The sequence below is a fragment of the Mirounga angustirostris genome, unplaced genomic scaffold (genome assembly GCF_029215605.1).
Source record: "Mirounga angustirostris isolate CCGP_5_RB_7025 unplaced genomic scaffold, mMirAng1.0.hap1 SCAF_9, whole genome shotgun sequence".
Classification (NCBI taxonomy): Eukaryota; Metazoa; Chordata; class Mammalia; order Carnivora; family Phocidae; genus Mirounga; species Mirounga angustirostris.
In genome coordinates, this window is record NW_026991717.1 from 89,096,904 (window position 1) to 89,123,548 (window position 26,645).

Here is a 26,645-nt window from a genome sequence, read left to right on the forward strand (position 1 = left end):
TGCCTGGCTGGCAGTGGTTCCAGACAACTGGCAGATGCAGTCATAGTTTCTCCCTAAAAGAAACCCTCCTTAAACATGGGATTCAAATAATTTCATAGATAAGATTTTATTAACATAAATCCACAAGAAAACATCAGATAATATATGAGGGGGGAAAAAGAATTATGAATGAGACAAGAAGACCAAGCAGAAGTAATAGAAAACAAAACCAGACTCAGTGTTTTCAGATTTTAGAAGGATGTCAAAATATAAAATGTGTGTGTGTGTGCTGTGTGTGTGTGTGTGTGTGTGTGGAGTAGATACATAGAAAAGAATAGGAGACTATGAAAAGAGCCAATGAAAAAATAATGTTAAAATTAGTAATCCAGTGAATAGCAGATTAGACATGATAAAAGGAAGAAATCATGAATTGAAGGGAGAATTGAGGAAATTACACAAAAAAACAATGGAAGTAGAAGTGGGGGATATGCAAGAGATATTAAGAGACATGAAGGATAGCTTGGAGAATCTAATATATATCAAAACAGTTTTCTTATCTATAAACTAGGTATATCTATTTTTTGTGTGTGTATCATTTAATGTCTTTCAAGAAAGGATTAAAAAATTATAATTTTCTTCAGAAAAATATTTTGAATTTTAAGATCGTGTTACTTATTGATACCTTTTTCTAAAGCTGACCCATAGATTAAATGTTATTCCAAAGAAAATTATAATAGGTTTTGTTATGAAACTTGACAATTAGTAAAATTAATGAAGAACACAAATTATTAAGAAGAGCCAAGACACATTTTAAAAATAAACAAGTTTAGATTTTGGCCCAACCAAAGAGCAACAGTGTTCATCTAACTTGAGTAGTTAAGACTATGTGGAATTAGCACAGAGATACTCAAGAAGGAGTCAGATGAAAAAGAATCTAAAACAAATCCAAACAAATATGAAAGCTATACAAAACAGAAGGGTCTTTGCAGATCATTGAGGGAGAAAGAATTGATTATTAATCATGCTTTGGGAACAATTGATTATACATGTGAAAATACTTGAAATTTGTGGCTATAGTACTCTCAGATCAATTGTAGTTGGAGTAAAGATTTAAATGTGCAAAAATGAATCTTTAAAAAAATTTAAACTAAATAATGGGAGGATATGATATAAGGGAAAATATTTAAGCAATGTATCAACAATAAACAGTAGGAAGATATGTGCAAACCATACAGGATAATATTGAGAAATGTGACTCCCATTAAATTAGATTTTTTATATCTAAATATTCTGTAAAACATAGATAAGCCATAAACTTCTCTTCATTAATATAAACTTGAAGATCTATGTAACACCTATAGCTAACAAAAGATTAGTATCAGGATATGTGAAAAATCTATCCCCAAACTAAAATCCCTACAATCACCTTGTAAAATGGGCAAAAGGCATAAATAGATATTTTCCAGAAGAGGAAATAAGAATGGTTAATAAACTAATAAAAATGCATCTACTATTACTAGTAATCAAAGAAATACAAATTTAAGACGAAGTAAGATACCATTTCAAGTTGACCATATTGACAAACCCTAAAACATTCATAAGTCAAGTTATTAGAGTATATAGGCCAACATTTGTAGTTTTGTCTGCTGGTAAGAGGTAAATTGTTACAATCTCTTTGTGAATCAATTTGTCATTACAATTTGTAAGTTTGAATATGTGCAAACCTTATAACCTGATAATTTCACTATAGTAATATAATTCCAGAGAAGTTCTTCTTAATGTGGCTACATTTCTTATAATAGCAAAAAGTCAGAAATAATCCAAATGTCCATTGACAGAGCAGTGAATATGTAAATTGTGGTATATTTATACACGGGGACATTATACAGCATAAACAGTCAAAATTAATGATGTAATAGAAATGGAAAATATGAGACTCAAGAACATGGCTACTGCTTATGGATGAAATATAAAATGGAGAGGAACACGGGCTTGAGAGTCATTATTATTGTTTTCTTGAGATAGTATGAACATGTCCATGTGCTTGCTTCTTTTTCTTTTTTGGTGACCCTTACATATTTGGTCATGCATCTCCTTAAAGATTTGCATTAAATCATGAGCTTTACCAGGACAGCATCAATGTATTGGTTTACCTGCAAAGCCAAGTACGTAATACTTGACACATAATTACCATACAAAAATAGTTGCTGAATAGTCTTCATTATTTAGAAACTATTCTTGTTTAACAGTTTCAGATTAAATTTCTCCCCTTGCCATAGTGAACCATTGGTGAACTTTCCTACTCTTAATAGGAATTTAAAGTTAGGCTTTTCTTATTTTCTATGATGCAGAGGATAGTGGTATTACAGATTTTTTGGTTAAATATACTAAATCATCATGATTTTCCAGAACTTCTCATCCCAACAGTGCTATTCTCATATATGCCTCAAACTTCCCAGAATAAGGATATTAATGGGTTTATATGAAATATTAGTGGGTAAAGAATATAGAGGCAGACAGATTTCCAGGTTCCTCATATTCATGAGTAATCATGAATGAAAGGAAATTGTATATTTTAAAGAAAACAATATAATGAAATGGAAAGAATCAAAAATAAATGAGAGAGAAAACATTCCCCACATATAGTGCTTCCCCAAATAAATGGCTCCTCATTACTATTCTGAAATGGTTTGCTTAAAAATCAAAGAGGAATTCTAATAAGACCAGATCTTTGACATTTAAAAATTTTTTCTTGTCTTCTTCCTCTGTATTGAGTCATCAGAACATTCTATCCTCTGATCCAGTCATATGGAATGTTTAATTGACTTTATCTTGGGTTTTAAAATAGCTTTATAGTGTAGGAATTAGAATGGCTTTCTATGACTCCATACCACAGGTCCGAATTCCAACTCTGTGTCTTTAGTTTTTATTAACCTCCTCCTTTAACAGAAAGACCTCAAATCATATCTCACATCTGGTCTTAATTTGCAGGTGGAGACTATTCTTTCAGAAACAAATGAGTTTGGGTGCCTGGCTGGCCCCGTTGGTTAAGTATCTGCCTTCAGCTCAGGTCATGATCCCAGGGTCCTGGGATTGAGCCCCATATCAGGCTCCCTGCTCAGTGGGGAGCCTGCTTCTCCCTCTCCCCCTCCCCCTGCTTGCTCATTTGAAACAAATGAGTTTATAATTCTTCCTGGTTCCTAGTTGGCTTTTTTCCTGACTTCTCTTCTTCAAGTCTTAGTTCTCAATGGAATCTTTGTTATAATGAAATTGTTTTTCTGAGTTCTAGTTTCTCCCTCATTCTTTCAACCTTTGTTTTTTGTTAAACCAATTTATATCCTAAATCATAGAATCTTCACTTTATACTTACTGCTTTGGAAACATACATACACACAATCTCGTATCAGTGATCATTTTCTTACATATTCCTGTGATAGTATTTCATGAGCTTATAGATTAGTGCTTTAAGGTGTCCATGTCTCTCTACTTTCTATGACCCTAGCCAGAATGTCAGCCATATAACCACCTTATTTTTAGTATTTTCCAAACTGTGGTCTAGTATCAGTCTCAGCTTCCTCTTTAATCTTTAATAGGCACAAGTCAATTTCTAGGAACAGTCCCCTCTGGTGTTCCTCATTGAACTTAAGAGAGAGGGAATTGCATACCCCCTTTCTTGTATGAGCTGTAAGGAGGGGAAAATGCCACAAGATTCCTACAAATTCCTCCAAGAAGTCGTCTCTCTGCTCATTTCTTCAGCCACAAACCACTTACTTGCCTTATGAGAGGATTATGAGTCAAAAGTTACTAAACAGGTTTTAGATCCTGCATTCATGATCTGGGCTATATGGCTGCCATTCTGAATAGGGACATAGAAAGTAAAGGAGGTTATACTTCCATCAGTGATGAGTCAGAAGTACCTATTTCCAACTGATCAGATTTGAAACTCTTGTTAGCAAACAAGACTGGGTTTATTTTAGTTTACCCAAATATGGGTAATAGACAAATTTCTGATGGCTGAAACAAGAATCATGCATGGCAACCTAGAGGAAGTGCATTCACTGTGAAATACAAGCATACTTGTCACTTTTATGCTCTTAGCTTTTGTGACTTCTCCCAAAACTAAGACAGAACATACCACTTTTGACATCTTATTAGGCATAGATAACAGTGTAAACACCTTTCAATGCATATAGTGCAAGATAATTGGACTTATATTAAGAGAACTGACTATGTTATTGGATCTGTCTCTTATTAACTCAGAGACCTTAGAGAAGTTACTTAGCCATTTTATACCTCCACTTCCTCATCTGTCAGAAGGGAAAAGCATATCTACTTTATTAAAGGTAAAGACTGACAAATACTAGGTTCACAATATGATGGTTATGGGATGTAATTCCAGAATATGTACTTTTCTGTCTTGCAATTTGAAGTATCACTAGTACAAGTGACCATTGAGCTTATTGAATTAGCCAACCATATTATTAAATGTCAAGTTATGTACCTGTCCTTTGATTTGTTTGACAAGGATTAGAAAGGGCAGAGAAATATGTCTTTTGCTAAAAACAGGCAAAAGTACCAGTTATTGTAACCATTCTTAAGCTTATATTTTACACATACTTACCTATATTGCACATTTAAAAATCATAACATAAAATGCTTTAGTTCTAGAATTATAGTTGTTTATATTAGTTGTTTATCATGTCATGTCTGTGTGGAAAGGATGTCCTTGTCAGGTGCAATAGACATTATGGTTGATTTCCTCAAATCCATCTTACTTCTCCCCAGTTGCATCGCCATTTAGGGGGTGGGACAAAGCTCCACAGTTTAGGCTTGATTAATCTAAGCCAGTCATAATAATCCTACCTGTTTTGTTAACAATGGGTTTCAGAAACTCAGCTCTAAGCACATTAGTGATTGACATTCCACTACTACTTTATGAGTGGACATGTGACCTCTGTTGAGCCATAGAAAGGTACTTTGCAGGATTAGAGAGAGAGGTTATTGCCACTTCCCTTGTGGCAGGTGGAATTGAAGAAGCAAGGGCCATCAGAAGCCATCCTACAATCACAAAGGGGAGTAGCGTTAGTATGAAGGTGAATGCTGGACTGCAGTGTCAGACTAGAAAGATTTAGAGTCTTCAGTGACTTTTCTGAAGTGCTTTCCCTCTGGCCTTCCAGAATTATGAACCAGTAGAATCTTTTGTCTTTAGTCATCATCATGAAAAGCAAAAAGATCACCTTCTGTAGGACTGTGTTCTTTTGGTTGTTTCACTCTTATCCTGACTTTGGGCACTCAAATCATTTAAAAGGGGCTTATGTACGTATTTATTGAAATATATAATCTTGTTTGTTCTATTTAAGTCTTTCCATTTCAGCAAAATTTATATGTTTTGAGTGAGGACTTTATTATCCTTAAGCTGATAGCTTTAAAAATATATGAGTTTTTAAAATATGAAAACAGCCCAAGACTATAGCATTCTTTTGTAGTCATATTGCATAGTATTTTTATATCCATTATGCATATGTATATTTTAAGAAATCACTGATAAAATTATCTTACTATCATAGGAGCTATTATTTCAGGTCACCCACATACAGCTTTTATCTTCACCACTGTTTTTATCATGGCACCATAAAACTCACTCAGTAATCTGTAACCTTCAGTTTACCTCTAATACAACTTCATTATATTCTCCTACATTCTCTCTGATCACACCTTTTGTTTCTGACAAACCAAATATTGTTCAAATAACTTTATTCTTTTCATCCTTTAAGATTTTATTATATATAAAAATATTGGAAGAGAATATATATAGTATAATATATATTATATTATATATATATATTATATATATATATATATAATATTGGAAGAGAAGACAAAAGAGAAACCAAACAAAGCAGACCAAAAAATATATATAAACAAAAATGTTTGCTAAAAGTTTTTGGTAAAATTCAACATAAGAAATGACAGATTGTGCTTGAAGACATTATACTAAGTGAAATAAACCAGTCACAGAAGAAGAAATACTGTGTGATTTCACTTATATGAAGTATCTAAAATAGACTCATAGCAGCAAAGAATACAGTGGTGGTTGCCAAGGGCTGAGGGGTAGGAGGAAATGGGGATAAAATTTCAGTTAGTCAAGATGAATAAATTCTGGAGATCTGCTGTACAACATTGTCCCTATAGATAACAATGCTCTATTGTAACTTAAAAATCTGTGTAGAGGGTAGACCTCAGTTAAGTGTTCTTACCACAATACAATAAGGAAAAAAAAGAAAAGAAAATCTAATGACAGTTTCTGTCAAAAGAAAAAAAAAAGAGTATTCTATTTTTTATTTAAAAAAATTTTTTAAAGATTTTATTTATTTATTTGACAGAGAGAGAGCAAGAGCAGGAACACAAGCAGAGGGAGTGGGAGAGGGAGAAGCAGGCTTCCTGCTGAGCAGGGAGCCCGATGTGGGACTCCATCCCAGGACCCTGGGATCATGACCTGAGCCGAAGGCAGACGCCTAACGACTGAGCCACTCAGGCGCCGCCAAAGAGTATTTCTTTTAAATATCCTATTCAAATGATTTCAAAACATTGAAAGCCATGCCTGACTTGTCAGATTTAGCAAGACTGAAATAACCTTTCAAGTTTGCAGTATGTCTCGGAGGTCACCAGAATTACAAACTTAAAAGCTTTTGAAACAAATTAAGACATTATATTTCATTATCAGTTAGCCAGCACCTCTATCTAAAATTTATTCTAATTTACATTTGAGCTTTAAAAATGATGTTCATGAGCTCACATTAATTGACTTATACTAATTAAAAGTACAAAGACAAATTACAGTATGGTTTAAGCAGAAAAAATGACCAATATGATCAGTTTTTTCTTTTATCTTTGTGTAATGTAATAAATATGCATATTCCTTTTTTATAGAACATTGTAAAGTTGTACTTTGTATTGCTGAGGATAGATATAATCCAAATAAACATGGTTAAGAAATTTAAAATTGTAAGCATATTTTCAGGAATGTATTATCATTAATATAAAATATAACATAATAAATTAAACTTAGGAATTTATTATATTGCAATAATTATTTTCATCTATACACGTAATCTTGTTTACCCACCATATGATTATCATATCAGTTCTTAATTCATCTTTTCCCTACAACCACAGTAAAAGCATCATTTTTACTACTCTTTGCACTTTTTATTTCATATCTCAGTAATCAGTTATTACTTTTCAAAGGCCCTGTAGATTTTCTAGCATGAAATTCCCTTATTTTTCCTGCATTCTATCAGATTATTCTTTTTTTAATGATCCCGAGTTGTTATTTTTATTGATCATTTTGGCTGGAAAACCGCTACGATATTTTTCCCTTGGGGCTTTGTCCTTTTCCTTTCTTATTTCCTAGTAGTTTAGTATGACTAATCAAGTTTAGCAGTAGTTACAATATTTTAAGGAGCACCTACATGTCAGGCATAGAGTCTTACATTCATTCTGTCATTTAAGTTTTATGATCACATTACCACTAGAATTAACATTCACATTTTATATTATTTATTTATTTATTTATTTATTTAAGATTTTATTTATTTATTTGAGAGAGAGTGTGGGAGTATGTATGAGCAGGGTGGGGAGGGGCAAAGGGAGAGGGAGAAGCAGGCTTCCTGCTGAGCAGGGATCCAGCCCCTGGGCTCTATCCCAGGACCCTAGGATCATGACCTGGGCCAAATGCAGATGCTTAACTGACTGAGCCACTCAGGTGTCTAAGCATTCACATTTTAGGGATGAAAAACTGGAGGCTTAAAGACGTTCACATTATCCCCAGGTGATAGTTATTAAGAAGTAGGGTTAACATAACAATCCAGGGCTTATGTAATTTCGAACCCAAGGTTTTACCTTATGCTTTCTGCTTCCCATTTGCTTGCATGGCTTCATCTGTTGTTTGGAAAGAGTTGACATTTGACTACATCTTGCTTCACAAATTTCATTCCTATATATCATGTGGCTGTTAGGTCAGGCCTAGCAAGATATCTTCCTGTCTCTTCTAACTCTTACCAGGTATTTTCCACTGCCTGACACATGGAAACGAGTCAGCTGGCTCAAAATGGAAACCCAGAAGTCCTCCTTAATTCCTCAGTTACTGTGCCATCTTTTGGAGAGAAAAAAAATTATACCTTTCTTACCCTCAGCCCAATCTATTTGTTAGGAGTTGCTTAATATTTGCTAGGATTACTATAAATTTTCACAGCTATGTAATTATTTTAGAGAGTTTTTGGCCAAATAATATTTCTCAATCTCCATTGAAGCATATTGCTTTACTTTTTAAAATCCTTGAAGATCACCCAGGAAATATAGATCTACTTCATAGGATTTCTAGGTCCCCGTATGCTGAAGGCATATGCTCTTCTTCTCTGAAATAATCACTGTTTACTCCTAACTCTGCAATTTTACATATTTTTTGCTTTCTCTCATGTTAGGCTGAAAAAATGTTGGAAAAAGTTATTGTTCAAATTGTTAACCTCTTCTCTCCTGAATAGAAAATTATGATGCAGTTGGTTGAAATTTCTCATAAGTTATTTGATAGTGCTTTTATCTAGTTATTTTTATAAAGCTTACAGACCCAAGCATATAGTACCAAGTGTGATTAATGATCATAATAGATTAATTAGATAAAGTGGGAACACATTACTTAAATAGCTTGGCTTGTTATTTGCTATAGGACTGTGCCTATTTGGAGCTCAAAAGTAGAATACAGTCTTTGTTTCCCTTATTTATTATTTTCAACATCTGTGTTCCTAATTATCCAATTTTGTAAATCTGATTATTCAAAGGGATCCATGGAACTTTCATTATTGCTTGCCTTTTCTATAAAGTACCTCATTTTTTCCTTCCCAATTCCTATCAGTCAAAACTCCTCTTTCTTAAGTAATAGTTTAGTGCAACTCAATCTTTGTTAAATAAGCAGTATACTATATGAAATGTAATTCTTGCTAATGAGCATTAGAGCAAATAACACACATATATCCTTTCAGGAACATTCTAGAAATAATAAGTAGAATATCCATCATGCATGAATTTCCATAAGGACATTAGAATGTTGAAATTGAAGCCTGATGTGCCCCTGTAAATACATATGAACTTCAGGGCACCTGGGTGACTCAGTTGGTTAAGTGCCTGACTTTGGCTCAGGTCATGATCTTGGGGTCCTGGGATCAAGCCCCACATCAGGCTCCCTGCTCAGCGGGGAGTCTGCTTCTCCTTCTTCCTTTTTCCCTCCTCTTCCCCCTCCCCGACCTCGTGCTCTCTCTCAAATAAATAAATAAAATCCTTATAAAAAGGATTAGTGATAATTTCGCCACAATCTAAATAAGGGTTCATGTGTTTTTTCCTACTCTTTTTTTTTTTTTTTAAAGATTTTATTTATTTGACAGAGAGAGACACAGCGAGAGAGGGAACACAAGCAGGGGGAGTGGGAGAGGGAGAAGCAGGCTTCCTGCTAAGCAGGGAGCCCAATGCAGGGCTCGATCCCAGGACCCCGGAAACATGACCTGAGCCAAAGGCAGATGCTTTTTTTTTTTTTTTTTTAAGATTTTATTTATTTATTTGAGAGAGAGAGAGAGAGAGCACATGAAGGGGGGGAGGGTCAGAGGGAGAAGCAGACTCCCTGCTGAGCAGGGAGCCTGATACGGGACTCGATCCCGGGACTCCAGGATCATGACCCGAGCTGAAGGCAGTCGCCCAACCAACTGAGCCACCCAGGCGCCCAAGGCAGATGCTTTTTAATGACTTTTTAATGACCATCATAGGAATCAGTCATTACTTTTCAAAGGCTCTTTAGATTTTGATGCACCATATTCTCCTTGTCAGATTATTCTATTATTAATCTTCCTCCTTTATGTGAGGTTCAGAGTTCTAAAACATATTATAGTTAAACTGTTAAACTGTATAAATATATGCCATATAGTAATATGAGTACTAGTTTAATAGATAGTTATTTTCAGTAAAAAGACTAAATCAACATAGTATTTGCCAGAGCAATATATGCATATAGTATTAACATGAATAAATAAAAGGTAATTGTATGTATTAACATTTTTATGTAAAATTATTTATTTGGTTTTCAGGCTGTTTGCTAGTTCTTTTTCCATATCTTACTCTTAATTTGAATGTTGTTCCAGGACAGGGTTATAATATCGTAGCATTTTATGAAACCTTTGCAATATGTGAATACTTGTACACAGTAAGGCACTTCCAATTGAAAATGGAACATCCATTGGCTTTTCACAGTGAAAAACTTTTATTAATCATTTATTTGAGGCTAATGACTTTATACATGCCCGGAGGAATATAATCTTAATGTTGGAAATTAACTTAAAAGGCATTTTTAAATTAAAATGGGGAGCTGTTTATTGGTAATGTTTTACCTTAATAACATTTAATATTGGGGTAAGTGCTTTATAAATTTCAGCAATTGAGGTGAAGTAGCAAAAGTCAAGCAGCATGGTGTGGTAAAAAAAAAGTAAATAATGAAAAATTAAGAATAAAAACAAACTATCAACAATAAAAAATTTCAAAATATTCAGACTTGAAGTCTGGAAAGTATGGATCTTCATACTGTCGATGCCTTTGGCTGCATATACGACTCTGAACCAAAGTCCTTTTACTGTCTGTATGACTAAAATATTTCAACCATGAAAGTTGTGTTGGCTTTGGGAGGTTTGTGTGTTGAGGGGCAGGAAGTATGGGGGTAGCCAATAATCTCAAATGCAATTACTCTCTCTCACTCCAGAAAGGCCAGTTGCAGATGGGACTGAATTTGATATTCCAGGATAGTATGGAGATATTTATGGTCTTGTCAAATCAGGAATGGATACTGAAAAAGGCCATATGGCCAAAAGAGAAAGATTAAAAAAAAAAATTTACCCTCCTTACATCTTTGCTTAAGGGTTGATTATTAAATGCTTTTTTGAAGTATCAAAAGAAGTTTTACTTTTCAGGAACACCATGTTAAGAAACACCCAGATCTTCTTTCAGAGTTTTTTTTTTTTTTTTTTTTGGAAGAAACTTATTGTAGCATTTAGGATTTATTGAGAATATGTCAAGTCTATTGGAAGAAAACCATCTGAATGGTCCTAAATTCATTTTCACCTAAAGTAATTTTGTTCATGATCTGTGTCCTAAGAAAACCACTTTTATTTCTCCTCATATTCTTCTTGAGGAATTTCTTCTAGCTTTAATCACACACAGATTATATTAGGACATCTTTAAGGAGCTTTTATTTTTTTCATTTCAGGTAGTATCTGCTTTGTTTTCATGACACTGCAATAACATGGCCTGTTCTTATTTTCAGATCAGTCCTCATTTAGTGGGAAGATTCTGGCGATGATGTTGACAATATTTCTGCTCTGTGTGTGGCTTTTACAAAATCTAAGGGGCTGTACCTCACTTTGGGCAATCTGCCATTAGTCACATTTATTGGATAAACTTGCAGGGTCAGCAGTCAGTAAAATACGTGCAGACAAAATTAGTTGGTGTTGCTTCTTTTTGAAGAAAACACAAATAAAATGGCTGTAACTACCTCTTTGAGAGTTCAGACTAAAATTTTTTAAAACAATCTGTAATTGAGAAGAAAATGAAAGACTGGATAGAATCACTCAACAAAAAAGTCTGACAGTGTCTGAGCCTCATACAGATAGATCATCTTCATGAACTCAAAGATTCTCAATGAAGGAAAAACACACCTCTTTCAAAAATTGGCCAAAAATTGACTATAAAAATAAAATAAATTGAAACCTGTATCCCTATCTATGTTTTAATAAGACAAGAGTGTAAGACATTGCATTATCCTTACATATGTTTCTAGTCCTTTAATTAACTCTCAGATTTCCTTTGCAAATAAGAGTTGTAGTCTTTCTCTAGACTTCTTTTTAAGTTCTTCATCATTAAGAGAATCCATCAAGTCTACTGCATAAGATTGGGAATGTTTCCAAATTTTATAGCTGTCTTTTATCTTGAAGCCAAAACATTTTATGAGTCTCTTGGTTCTAATGTTCTTAACTCAGTTGAATATCTGAGCATTTTAGATGGGAGACATTTTTATCACTTTGACAAAAATGGCAACTTTAATTTTAATGACTCCATCAAAAATTGATCAAGTATGTTGTTTTTGTGAGGCCTTTTAAGAAAAATGAACTTACTAACTGATAATGCTAAAGACCCATCCATTCTGGCTTAAAAACTCCCCTTCAGTTCAATACATGAATTAACTACTTACATATGGCATCTTTAAAAAGTGAATCTGAATTGTAGTTAGAAATCCAAAGTGAAGGTTTCCAATAGTAAGCTCACTTTTTGCAATTTATCATGTAATCAAGCTATCAAAAACTGTATTCCCTATCCTTATTTATTTATTTTACATTAATCCCTTTTAAGTACAGGGAGATTATTAGTTTGAATGAAAGTACTTTTGTAATTTCAATAATTTCTTACCTTGGTTAAATAATGCTTGAACAGCTCTTGATATTTCAATACTTTTATGGAAGAGATGATTTTTTTAATTGAACCATTGTTGATGCACAATATTATATTAATTTCATGTATACAGCACAGTGATTTGATAAGTCTATATGTTATGCTCTGCTCATAGCAAGTGTAGCTATCATCTGGAAAGAGGTGATTTTTTAAATTGAATTTTTTTTCTTCTGTATTTTTGCACTCTGGTTTGAAATTGAATAAAAGGCCCTTGTGAGGTTATTTAATGGGTAGTGCCCAGTAGAGTGCCTTGCACAAAATGAGCATTTGGTATCTAGATGTTCAGTTTCAAAAGTGAAAAGAAACTTTGTATTTATATAGTCCAAGTGCCTTACTTTATAACTAAAATATTTAATAATTCAAGAAATTAACTAACTTGCCCAAGAACAACCACAACAAAAAAAATATTGAGTGTTCAGGGTTGAGTCTAGGACTAAGGTCTGAGCACACACAGACTACAAGTCTTTGTCATTCTATTTTTTTCTTTTGGCTTATGGTTGAAATTATCTAAACCTTTTGATTTTTTGGTTGGTTTGTTGGTATTGTTGTTAACATTATGTTTTTAGATCATATGAATTTTGGGGGTCATTTTCTTCTCTAAGTGTGCATCTGGTATTTGTAATGTTCCTCTACTTTTTAAAATTTTTCTGAAACTTTCCTCATTTGATACTTTTTAAAAGGTAATCCCCCCTTTGACTAGCAGCTATATTCCAGGCTTTTGTGTTAATTCTTCACTTACATGGTCTCATTTAATTTTCACGTAAAATATATTAGATGAGGTCATTGGTGCTTAGGTAAAAGGGCTTTCTCATAATCATAAAGCTAGTCAGTGATAGAGTCACAATTTTAGGTATGCTCTTTGTAGCATGAGGTTTGCAATGGTTCAACAGCAGATAGATGTGTACCAAGTTCCATTTGTGTTTATGCCACCATCCTACTCTAAAAATTTTGTCTGTGTCCTGGGCTATGGAAATCATCTCCTAACGTGTTTCTCTTCTTCCACATTGGCCAGCATTAGCCAGCATTAGCCAGAATAATTTTTTGTTAATATAAATTTGATCATGTGACCCATTCTTGTTCTCTGTGTGTGTTTGGTTTTTTTCCCCTCTCTGTCTCATTTCAACATTGGGGCTAATTTTAGAAGATAAGGAGTTAGCTAGGCAAAGAAGAGAGGAGTATTGAAGGAACAGCCAATGCAGATGCCTCACATATCCAAAAGGCGAGTTGTTTTGAGAACTTGCAAGTATGGTGTGAGATTTTCAAGTTTGTCTTTGAAAAGATACAGGTTAGTATGCATGGAGATTAAGGGCATGAAGAATGTTTGAAGCCAGATACTTATGGGCCTTGTATGCCATATTAGAATTTTATTTATGGCACATAATTTAATATGCATTTTGTAGAGATAATTATGGTGGTGGCAAAATGAAAATATGGGCGATATGTTGTCTTGTGATAAGATGGGAACAAAAATTCCATTTATGAAGCTGTCGTATTAATGTAGGTAAAATATAGTGAAATAGTGAATTACAATAATAGTAGTGAGGAACAGATGCAAACAGATGTAGGATATTAAGGCTGTTGAATCAAGAGAACTTCATTGATTAGATGAGAAAATTTTATCCTAATTTAAAGTGTCATTAACATTCAATTATTTCAATAATTAAGAAGTGTAGTTACTGATATAGGTCAGAAAACCACATATTTTAATAATGTAATCTCAAAAATAGTAACTTAAAGCCAACATCAATAGGCATACATGCACATTTTGAAACTGTCTCTAACTTTCATTTCTATATTAAATTACATTTTCTCTTCAGTTTATTCATTTTGATATATTGAGATAAATTTCAACATATATTGCCATTAGCTCCAAAATAAATTAGAAGTGTGCATAAATGATTTACCAGTTTGGCTCCTATGAGTTAAATTTCCATTTTATTTCTTATTGCTCACATCCCTTATAGTGCTATCAATTCTCTTCTTTCTTGACATAACTTGGTTGAAGTTTCCTGTGCATGAATAACTTTTTTTAAAATTGTTTAAAATGGAGTTGAATGGAAAGAGACTTATAAGAATCAGAGATTCTATAATCTGTTCTTTTACCTCCTACCAAAGAGCAGTATGGCTTTGTGCAAATGCCTTTTCATATTTGGGCCTTTGAAATGAGATCAAATAACAGTGCTACCTGCTTTAAGACTATTTTGAAGACCACGCTAAATAATATGTGTGAAAAAGCTTTGAAAATGGTAAAACATAAAAGTTTGAAATTAGCTTTTATTTTATTCTGAGGTTAGTTACACCAATGCAGACTCATTTAGCTAATGCATATAATCACCCTAAAGAAGATAATTAAAGGGGCGCCTGAGTGGCCCAGTCGTTAAGCGTCTGCCTTCGGCTCGGGTCATGATACCAGGGTCCTGGGATCGAGCCCCGCATCGGGCTCCCTGCTCAGCGGGGAGCCTGCTTCTCCCTCTCCCACTCCCCCTGCTTGTGTTCCCTCTCTCACTGTCTCTCTCTCTGTCAAATAAATAAATAATTAAAAAAAAAAAAGAAGAAGAAAATTAAATTGTGGTCTTAGAGACTTAAAGTTTACAGAGCTAATAGCACTTACAGTAAAATTTAAATGCACACATTTTTAGTTATAAAGGAAGTTACAGTTCCCTTGGTCAAACATCAAAATCACAAACTAGAACTTATTGAAAAAATAATTAACACTAACCCCCCCACCCCCACCCACACACATATGTGTTGGAGTAGGAATCTATTGCTTAGAGATATGACTTAGAATTTGAGGTAAATTTTCTCATTTATAATCGTAAGTATTTATCATTTTATAAATTCAGTGATGAAATATACACATATCTCTTTTCCTCATAGCTTTGGAAGAGACCACTCCATAGAGCCACACTCTCAGGGTGCAGGAAAGTCAGTTTGCCTTAGAGGCAATCTCATAAAATATTAACATTAGAAGGTATTCTCATGGCCATCTCTTCTGACCTTAAGTCCCACGCAAGAACATCATCTTTGATAGTTATATAGAATGAACCTGTTGGCTAACAGTGAGCTCTTGGGCAGACCATACTAATGCAATACTATGAAAATAGCATGATCCTTAATGTACAAAATCCCCAAGAAGTTCTTATTCTTCATTCTGAGTCTCTGACTTTAACACCACCTCCACCCTCCTCTTACAAATGGTATTTGAAGATATCTGCCCTGTTTCTTAATCTTTTTCCAAGATAATATTTCCAGTTTTAGTTTTCAACTGTTTTTCATTGTAGTGGTTGGGATTGGCCATGCTTTCTTTGGGAGTCTGTCTCTAGGCATGTTTTGCAAGAATTCAGAATGAGACAAACTGTATTTCAGATGAGGTTTGATAAGGACTAAATAATTCACTGTGACTATTAAACTTGTTGTTCTAGGTATTTCTTTTCTATTAATGAATGCTGAGATTGCAGCCCTGAAACTATTGACCCTGAGGACCATGGGGACAATTAATACTCTAAGTGTATTTCATATAAACTGCCTTTAAAGACATATCCTTCACCCTACACTATAATAGTTTAATTTTTTAATCTAAGCATCTTTACCTTTGGCTCCATTATAGTTCATTTTGACAGTCTTGACCCATCCATTAAACCTATGGAGACATTTTTAAATCCCAGTTTTGTGTGGGTCACAGATTCACAGATTTAATAAGCACTGTTTCTTATGTCCTCTTGCAAGCTCGGTAAAATGCTGAGCAAGAAAAGACCAAGGACAGCGGGGTTACTGTGTAATGAAATAATGTATCTGAAAGTGATTTTGCAAACACTATTTTATATTCATCTTTGGTTCTACGTCCTTCCTTCTGTTTTATACTTGCCACTTTATAACCTGACTTTATGGAGAATTTCTCCTCTGCAGTCTTCATGGTTTAACTTACCTTCCAATAACCTCTTTACCATCAAAAATCATTTCTAATTGTATCATACAGATTTTACTTTTAGAACTTTCTTCTCTTTTTAAATCATCTTTTCTTTTAGAAACTTTCTCTTCAAGTGTTAACTCCCTGAGTTTTTTAGCATATGGTTTTCCTTTGTTTGCAGTTAAAATTCTTTAATTTGTATTTCTCGAGTGTCTGTTGTATGGAAGTGAGCATGGTTGATGCTGAGGTACACTGTTATCCATATGATGTTCCAGGGACTCAAAGAGTTTATAGGCCAACTGGAGATCTAGGGTACACGAGGTGCCATTAGTTGTACATTATAAGTGTGCTTTCTCTCACTTCCATTCTCATAGTTCTTCTCTGTAGTTGTAAGAATGGTTTTAAGCCAGCCCTCATCCCCACAAAGAAGTATTCCTTGTGCTTTTAGATATTTTCTACACGCATATTGCTTTTCAGCATATTTGCAGTGTTTTCAGCTCCCAGTTTTCATGTGGTCCTTGGATTGTCTAAGATTGCTCCAAAATCATTTAATCACAGTTTCTCAGTAGTTACTCAGGACTTACAGCCTCATGTTCAACTCACTGATTTTAGTCAAATATATACGCTCTAGGGTTCTTACTATAGAGCATGTTCTCTCTCTCTTTCTCTCTTTTGATCCACCTATATCTATATACATTAAAATATCCCACTATATATACTTATATAGTATTCTAATACACACTTATGTGGGTGTGCTTAATAAAAATATCTACTTTATTCATATATGCTTAAAGTATATATTTCTAATATATATACTGTATAGATATTTCTACTATACTATACTATATATATATACATATATATATAGTATGCCTGTTGTGGGTTCAATTTACTTATATCATAGATGCATTTGTTTAGATTTATAAATTTTAAGTGGATGTATTTTTAATATAATTTGTTAAGCATTTGATAAGAGCTTAACATTGATTAAAAATGAAGAAACAACCACCACCACCACCAAAAAAACCCACAGAATTCCTGTCCACACTACTAAGCATTTTCTTCCACTCTTAAACCACCTCACATTTCTCAAACACCAGAAATCTACATTTTCTTTGATTATTAACTAAGAAAGAAAAATATCAGTTAAGAGCAGGTAGAGACTATTCAACCTCACCCCAGTAGGACACTCAGCAGTTAGATAATTTACTATACCACATTCCTGGTATAAAATCTAATCCTGTCCTGACAATAATGTCACTGATGCACTCTAGCACCCAAAGCAAGGAGCAATTCAATCCTTTTCATTGACTAATGGATTTAAGTTTTTTCCCAGTCTTTCTGTGAGACACACTGTAACCCAGATGTGATTTGATAAGGACCAAATAATTCATTGCAATCTTAAACTTGATGTTTTAGATATTCCTTTTCTATTAATGAATGCTGAGCCTGCAGCCTGAAATTATTGGCCCTTAAGGGTCACTCTAAGTCACCTGATATGCCATTATGTAGATTCATATGCAGTTGAGATAAATAATTCAGAGAGATCCCATAGACCCTATGCAGAGTTTTATTCCTAATGGTAACCTTTTGTATAACTGTAGTAGAATATCTAATTTTGCAACCAGGGAACTGACATTGAGTCCATCTACTTACCTTATTCAGGTTATCAGTTTTACATATACTTGTGGGTATTTACATTTCGTTTCCTAAAATTTATCACATATGTAGGTGATACAAACACAGTCAAAATATAGAGCAGTTGTATTACCACAGTTCCTCCTGTTAACTGTCTATACTTTCTCCCTGCCCCTCCCAAATACGCCTCCACCTTGGGTTGTATGTTACTGAAATACAGCATCACTTAAAATTATTTTCTTGAGTTGTTAACAGGAAATTACAAATGCAGTAGTAAAATTTTTAGGTCACCAAGATTTATGTTTTATTTAACTGCTGAACACTTGCTATTAGAGGAAAGGAATGATTAGTTGTTCTCATTTACAAGTGACATTTACATTAAGCAACAAATGTTCTAGTGGTGCATTAATTTATTTATCATATGATCCTGGATGTGTATAATAATTTGTAAACATTTTCCTATAGCTGGGTATATGGTACACTTTATTCAGTAACACAAATAGATTTCCATATTCAATCAGGGTTTCTTTTAAAAATTTTTATTGTTATGTTAATCACCATACATTACATCATTAGTTTTTGATGTAGTGTTCCATGATTCATTGTTTGTGCATACACCCAGTGCTCCATGCAGAGCGTGCCCTCCTCAATACCCATCACCAGGCTAACCCATCCTCCCACCCCCCTCCCCTCTAGAACGCTCTGTTTTTCAGAGTCCATCGTCTCTCACGGTTCGTCTACCCCTCCGATTCCCCCCACTTCATTCTTCCCCTCCTGCTATCTTCTTTTTTTTCTTAACATATATTGCATTATTTGTTTCAGAGGTACAGGTCTGTGATTCAACAGTCTTACACAATTCACAGCGCTCACCATAGCACATACCCTCCCCAATGACTATCACCCAGCCACCCCATCCCTCCCACCCCACCCCCCACTCTGGCAACCCTCAGTTTGTTTCCTGCGATTAGGAATTCCTCATATCAGTGAGGTCATATTCAATCAGGGTTTCTAATTTAATTTTTAAATTAGGTTTAACAGTACTGGTGATGAGGCAAGCATGTTTTAATAATAGCATTTTTATGAATCCCCCTGAATATTTATGCATTTCAAAAACCCATTATCAAAAAATAATTTCTGATTTTATTCTATATTTCTGGTCCAAATTTTTTTCAAGTTATTTGTCTTAATAAAATAGTATTTCTTATATTATACCCTCATTTTTGGAGTAGTCCACTAAGATCATGGCTATATTATACCAAACAATATATTATTATATGATTATCAAATAAGTGATTGACTAAATTACAGTGAAACCATCTAATTCATTTATTCATCATATATTTCAAAACAGCTGGGTTTTTGCATCATGTAGCTGAAACATCTGGACGACTAAATGTTTAATTTTTAATCATTTTCAACACAAGGTAGATATAATTAAAAACTAATGAGATCAGCTCCTTCATGTTATTTATTTTGTACTATTAGAGGTAAGGTGGAGAAAGATAAGTAATGATGCTTTTTGGTGGATTCATAATTGCTCAAAGTGGATCTTTAAACTTGAAGGAAATACTTAAGATTATGTTACTGCTACCTTCAAATATTTCAAGGGTTTCTTTAGTGATCAATGTGGTAAAACTTAGGGCAACCTTAGGAAAAACTTCCTGAGGGAAACAAAATTATCACATGCCTACAATGAATTTTATTACAGATTGATACTTTCAGATGTATGGCACCTTGAAATAATGACAACTTTTTGTAATATTGTTTTTCATTTTAAGAGAGAAAACTGAATAATATGGTCATTGCTATGATTCCAGTCAAGGCTCATAAGACTTTTAAAGTCCTGCCTTTATCGATAGTGAGATTTGTTTGTTTGTTTGTTTGTTTGTTTTTGATAGTGAGATTTGAATCAAAGTATATGTTCAGACAACTGATGAGCACTTAGCGAAGACCTTGAGGGGAAGAAGATGCCACTAGGATCTGGAAGGGGTCATGATTCTCCATTTTGAAAAAAATATTCCCTAATAACTTTCTGAGTTTTGCCCATGTTTCCTGAGTTCTTTCAGAGTTTAATGTTGGCATTCAAGATAATTGTTGGAGGAAGAACCATATTTCTTGGGAATACATGTACATAAACAATAACAGTTGCCAAATTTTCTAAGACTGTGGAAGAAGGCCAACATAGCAACAACTTGGAACTAAGGAACTTATCAGAATTTCTCATAAGATGTTTTATTTCAAGATATTATCAAGTAGAAAAGGATATCTTTGTAAGATCGCACCACAAAATTGCAGTATTAGAATACCAGTCTAAAACCTACTATTTTTGGCACTGCACTGACCAAAATATATGGACTAAAAAGCAAAAAGCAAAACAAAAAAAAAAACACAAAAAACCCAGCACCTTCTTTGTGTTTCTTTACTATAGAATTCTATAATGGCTTTCTGAAATCTTCACTTACAATATCAGATACAGGAGCATTGATTTGGAGTGAGCTAGCCCTAGATTAAAAGTCCCAGGCTTGCCTGGTGCTAGCTATATGACCTTGCTCAAGGCTAGTTGACTTACCTCTATCCCTACTTTTCATAGCAGTGTATAAGAATATGCATTTATTTCATTTGATTCTTGGGAGAATTGGTTTAGATAATAGATGCTTTTTGGCAGCTGGCACATAGTAAGTACTTAATAAAAGTTATTGTAAGAAAAGGGAAAATGTTATCATTAATAAATGATATAACTGTAGATAAAAAGAGCTTTGGGTTATTAGAATTTAGAAAGGATTGTAGCAGTTACTATGCTTTCCATGCTAAAATGAAGACATGGAGATACTGTTGATCATCAGTCCTTTTTTATTGTTAGTATAATAATTGGAGATATTAATAATATTTTGCTCTTGCTTTATACTTCCTCTTTACTACAGGGAGGGAGCATAATCAGAGTTTCAATAGCAGGCTTCTGTACCTAAACATTTTACTTCTAGGAATTTGTTATAAATGTATTCACTAATATGTGTACATAGATAGATGTATAATAGGACATTGATTATATCATCTTATGATAAAATCCTGGACATTTGCTAATTTTCAACCTGGACATATTATGAGCAGATTATATTGTATGTATATAATAGAAACTCATGGATAGAATGAATAGGGTCGATAATAGAAAACAGGAGTGATCTTCATGGTGTATGAAATAAAAGGAATAGAGCAAAATAGGGTACAATCTTATATATGTATAAAAATCCACACACACAGATTCACATTCATATATGTGTGAAGTATTTCTGGGAGGATGTTCTGAAATTTGAAATTTGTTTCTTCTAAGGGGTATATGTCTTGCTTTGGAGGGAGATTTGCTTTTGTATTTCTTATATTTTTATCATGCATATAAAATGTAAAAATTAAAATATTCATGGAAAGAAATAAATAACAAGGCAAATGACAGCTGTCTCAGAATGGTTGGCATATGATTGACTTATATTCATGTATGTGTATATGTGGTATATCTAAATTATTCCCTGATTCTCTAAGACACATCTTTCTTTTGTAATAAATATAAATTTTAAAAAGATAGCATCAGTTGGCAGATTCATAAAGGTAATTTGAAATGAACTGTAATTTACTTTTATTCCACTTTACCATTAATCTGTTCATTGATTTTTAACATTCCTGAGTAATTTCAATATAAACTTTAAGCAGTAGCTTTACTTTTTTTTTTTTTTTTAAGCTGTAATTATCAGCCATCTCAGGACAATATAATCACCCTCTTAAATTTTGACTTTATAAGATCATTCACACATTTTTACAAATGGAGACAGCAGAAACAATAAACAAAACCTAAACTGTTTTTGTATCATCTTATATGATTCTTAATAAGATAAAATAAATCATGACTTAAGTAAAATTACAATGCCTTTGTTCATTTAAAAAACATTTTAAACAATTCAGCCCATTTCTGCATTAAAAGTGCTAGTGGTTGAATATTAATTGGCATTATTATATAGATGTTAGGGGAAAGAAAGTTAAATATTGTGTCTCCTAGATGTAGATCAGTTATTATTTAGATTAATATGGGACTCTCAGAAATAGGTAGAAATCAGCTATCTTCTGACATGAAGTTCAAATACAAGTGGCACATCTGAGGATTTCCTCTGTAGATTATCGATGTGTTTAAATAAGTGGATTCTGTCTTGAAGGAAATACAGGCATCACAACATAAAGCAGTTTGCTGCTATGAGGGCAGGATTTATGAGCTTCATTCACTGCTGAATGGCCAGCATCATGTGCTTGGTACATAGTAGATGATGGTTAAACATTTCTTGACTTTTGTAATTTTTTTAACATTAGTCTGCAAGTTGAATTAATTGAAATGTAAAGAAAATTGAACTATATATCTTTCGACTGTTTAAACTATCTTCAATTATGAGATAAGAAAACCTCTAAAGATGAAAAACACAACGCTGACATAGCTGTTGGAATCAGGGCCATTAGAAAGCCTTATTATGCAAATCTGTTCAAATTATATTTAGTGATATTCCTGATATATTTTGGGATTGATCACGCAGTTAACAGCAACTCTATTTTTTAAAGATATTTATAGACATATTTTGATACACTCTTTTTGTGCTTGTCTCCTTTGAAGAGTCCCTGTAACCATTCAGCCAGGTGTTGGGAAGATATGTAGTAGCTGAGCACCCTTCTGACACTATCCTCAGAATCAGCTTTGGAGATGCTTTCACCCTGTCCGTCTTCTTCAGCAGCCAGGCAGAGTGCTGACTCCTTCACAGCAGTGAGGAACTCTTCTGGCTCCAGAAGTAAGTTGACTACATTCAGTTTGATCGTTGCCCGTGGTTTTAAAAATACTTAGAGGAGGCTAACTGGAAATCTTGCAAATTCATATACAAATTAAAACCAGGATTATTCATCACTGACTATTTGACTTCTTTTTTGAGTTTTATCTTTCTGAAGATATAGTTATTACTTTTTATGTTGATAACCCATATGTTTATGGGGTTTTCTGAGATTTTTTTCAGGACTGCTTCACATGGTTATCATGATTTATATTGCAGCTTTGAGGCATAGAGAGGGGAGAGATTAAAATAATATTTGCACATAAGTAAATGGATTCAGCATGACCAAATATTTTATTAAATTTGCTTGTCTAATGAATTAAGAAGATGGAATAAAATCTCTGGTCTTTTGATTCTTAAATATCAACTACCCTTTTCATGACTGTGATCTCCAATGGTATATGGAGAGTAAGAGACTGGTGCAGGAAATGACATTTCTCTTGATTTGTTGGTTTACTGAGTAACGTGTTCTCTGTGTCCTTGAAGGAGAATTTATCGCAACTTATAAATATGCAAACTAAAAAATGAAAGAGAAATCACAGGTAGGGACATGGATTGAAATCAGGACATGAAGATTGTACAAGATGCGTAATGTAATATATTACACGGCACCCCCAAACCAATTCCCAACTGCATACTTATCTTTGGGCTTTTTAATTACTGGATGTATCAGGTAAATACATCAATTACATGATTATTTATGTTTATAGGATTTGAAAAGTAAAAATGGTATCTTGGGGAATGTTCAGACTTTCCTAGTTCATACTTCTAATCCTATTGTTTTGCCATTTTTCTAGTTTATTTGATTTAAATTTGACATATTTCTTTTTTCCCGTTTCCCAAATACACGGTGTAGGCGTCCCTTGCTTCTCTTAGGGATATATTTGTGTCAAAATGTCACCACACAAAATGATTATGCATGCATTTTTATAGACAGTAAAAGTTTGATTTAGCCTAGATTATTTTTTTAATTAGGTGCTTAGCAATTAAAATTTCCTTGAAGAGAATGGGTAGAAAATACTTAATAACCTTAGTTTTATTTTGCAACATATTACGGCTTCAATATTCCAGCAACAGATAGGTCTATATCTTTAAGGGAACAGAAAGACTGTTGTTAAGAATTTATTTCTGAATTGTGGTGCTATCTATTTCATAGCTAAAACAGGCATTCAGTATGTTGTTGCTAGTGTACTCAAAGTAATTTAGAAGGACTACTTTTAAGACATAAACAAATAGGATATATTAGGTTATATTGAAGTTAATTCATTATAACTGTAGCATAAAATGATGAGTCTAAGTATGCAGAAGATAGATTACAAATCATTATTTTAGTGTAGGTTTTTTCTATGCATGTTTTATTACCTTGTACTCTTTTCGTACATCATTTATTCATTTATCTTAAAAATTGCTTTTGCTGTTTTTGTTCTTGCGCTTTTTATTAAATAAAGCAACTTGAGGGAGACATTTCAGATTTTCTAGGTTTTGCTTTTTTAAAGAAATGGAGGACCCGACTAAGCTTGAGTTGATTTCACACATCTTGAAGATATAGAGATATATAAGGTTTGTTTCTTAAAGGCAACCCCCCAAGAACCTACAGAGATTTTATATGCCCAAACAATAAATTAGATACTTAATAAATTTTTGTTTTCCACAGATAAAGCTGACTTTTCTAAATAACACATCTGACTTTATGAAAGCTGTTAGCATAGGAAATATATTTACTCACATAGATTCTCTAGTATAAATCACAAGACTAGTGAATTCAAATACATTTTCATTTACTAATGGTTATAATCAAGGCTAGAGGATTTCCTTAATTAACCTGGCAATAGAAGGCTAAACAGAAATAATTTATATATTGAGAAGGACTCTTCTGAGTTAATGCTTAATTCAATTTTTAAATTACCAGTCCATTAGTCTGTAGAAGTAGAACCTCCTTTTACCTTTCTATTTTTTTCTTTGGAGTAACATTAGGCTGAAAGTCTTGCATGGAATTAATCACCCTGAAAAAAAGAGAAAGTAAATACATTCCTAATTAGGTTCCTCAGATTTCAAATAGCTCATTGAAGATTCATAGCACGTCCATTAAAATCCCTTTAAAAATAAATGGAATACTAGGAACTTTCTTAGAGGAAGTAAAGCATGGAGAAGTAGTAAAATAATGAGGCAATGGAATATCTATTCGTTACTAGTGTAGGACAGTTGAGGTAGTGGTGGTTGTTATGATGGTTATTTTTCTCACTGTGGCATTTTCAGTTAGTCTTAGTCAGTAAAATAGTATTTCTGTCTGTTTCTACTGTTCCTTCTTGTTTAAAGCACTGTGATAAAATTAAACAATAAACAATAATATCTGAACAGGAAATGTGCATGCCTGTCTAAATATATACATATGTATATATGTATCTAAAGATAATTTACTATATGCACAGCAGTAATGATAATCACTCTACAAAACTAATATGCCTTCTAAATATTAAGTATTCTTACTGACATTAAATATATCATATTTTTATTTTTCTGAAACAAATTTCCTTATGTTTAAGACTTGGAAATTATCAACTCTGATAACATTAATTGACAGTGGCTTAACCATTTATCATAATAATCAATATATTATCATTTGACACCTTCCAGTACTTTTTAATAGACATTAACTTATTTGATTCAAGTGGTTTAGCTCTTTTTTTTTTAAGATTTTATTTATTTATTCATGAGAGACAGAGAGAGAGAGAGAGAGGCAGAGGGAGAAGTAGGCTCCCCGCTGAGCAGGGAGTCCGATGCGGGACTCGATCCCAGAACCCTGGGATCGTGACCTGAGCCAAAGGCAGAAGCTTAACCATCTGAGCCACCCAGGCGCCCAGTTTAGCCCTTTTCTAAATGTCCCCAACTTATTTCACACTGTGCTCTTCACCTTTCTTGCATTCTAGGCACATCATATGACCTTCCACCAAAGTCTTTGCACATGATTATTTCTCCCTCAACAGATCACCACTCCCAATTCCTTTTTGCCTAGTATCTCAACACAATAGTCACTTCCTGAAGGAAGCCTTTCTTGTTCTGCCTGACCAGATCATGACCTGTTATCATTTGGTTCCACAGCACCATATAACTGAAATTCATTACAAGTTTATGTCTCTTCATGCAGTTATCTAATGTTGACCTCCCTTTCAGAATGTGAGCACCATGAGGTCATGATCCATGTCCATTTTGCTCATCATGGAAACCTCTTTTCATTTTTTAGGCACTATGAACATGGGCCTAGAGCCCCCTTTCCCCCCAGCCCTACTCCACCGTGGGGGTTTCAAGGACATCAACTGGAATCGAATTTTTAAGCACCGACTATGAAATCTCTTTGGTTTTGTGTTTTCTTGTTGTCAAAGTTTTATTGCAGGCTTGCCATTCTCAGTGGGTGTTTATTTTCCTAGTGCCTTTATACTGCTACCCTCTCTCCTTCTTAGTCTTGGCTACATTCCTTGGGTCTTATTTTCTGATAGGCGATTGATCAAGACCCTGTCCTTGCTGTTATGAAGCAGGTACAAATGAATCCAATTGGAATTTTTGTTGAAAAATAATTATAGATCAGTAGGAGTGATACAGGTATTACAATGCAGAAATAACTACCATAACTAGTGATGGAAAACTACATATAGTCATGTGAGCTCAGTGAAAAAGAAGTTTTTCCATCTGAGATTATGCAAATATGCTACTTAGTATAAGTAGAATTTGAACCT

The 26,645-nt window shown here is 33.6% G+C and overlaps 1 protein-coding gene across 1 annotated transcript in view; it reads left to right on the plus strand.

The window, feature by feature from the left end:
• The window catches only part of LRFN5 (leucine rich repeat and fibronectin type III domain containing 5), a 252,068-nt gene that overhangs the window by 94,839 nt on the left and 130,584 nt on the right, over positions 1-26,645 (plus strand). The window contains exon 2 of the mRNA XM_045900762.3: positions 22,707-22,878. The gene's annotated coding sequence lies outside the window, so the exon portion shown is untranslated. The remainder of the gene's footprint in view (positions 1-22,706; positions 22,879-26,645) is intronic.